Raw genomic sequence first — 964 nt, 5'->3', positions numbered from 1 at the left:
AAGGTATAATTTATATATAGTATAAAAAGGATATTAACGTAAATTTACTCTACTTTCATCTTCTCTCTTTTCAATTTTCTTTCTATCCAAACAAAAGAAATTTTTCTCTCTATTTTCTTTCTATTTATTTTCTTTTCATCCAAATAACATAAAAAAAAATCTACTTTTTCTTCTATTTTCTTTCTTCTTATTTTCTTTTCTTTCATTTTTTTTCCTTTCATTTTCCATACTACATCCAAATACACTCTAAAAGAACTCCTTCTGCTTCTATATCTTTGCTGTCACATATTTCAAATATTTATAAAAAAATTTAAAATATTTCTTTATACATGAGGACAAAAATTTGTGACTATACATGAGAACAAAGTTTTCATCAAATTAAAATAACAAACATCAGGGAGTAATATGGCAGGGCTGTTAACCATACACAGGCAATAAAATCAAATTTTATAATTCTTTTAATGTACGCAGGTATGGGAGACCGAAAGTATTGCATACCAGGTCTCATATAATGTGAAAGCTTAAACTTTACACATTGTTTGGATCAATTGAAAATGAAAGGAAAGAGAATATTTGAAAGGAAAATAAATGAAAAACTTGATTTTACTTCGTTTGGATAGAAAAAAAAGGAATGAAAAAGAAAAAAGTTGTGTCGGGCCAGATAATTTTTTCCATGAAAAAAGGAGAGTCAATAGCAAAATGACTTACATACCCTTTGAGTTGTTTATGATTTTTGTATACGATTCTATTATATAGTTTTTGGCAAAAAAAATGGCTAGATTTTTTTGTTTATGCCATTTAAAAATCATTGAACAACGAAAACTATAAAAAAAAATTTATTCATAAAAGTAATATATTAAAATATTACAAGTTAAATAAAATAACTAATTTTTTTGGAAAAAATGACTTAAATACATTAGTAATGTATAATTTATATATAATATAAAAAGCGTATTAACGTAAA

Source organism: Arachis ipaensis, chromosome B06, assembly GCF_000816755.2.
Source record: "Arachis ipaensis cultivar K30076 chromosome B06, Araip1.1, whole genome shotgun sequence".
NCBI lineage: Eukaryota > Viridiplantae > Streptophyta > Magnoliopsida > Fabales > Fabaceae > Arachis > Arachis ipaensis.
The sequence above is the reverse complement of the archived record's forward strand: the minus strand, read 5'-3'. Positions refer to the sequence as shown.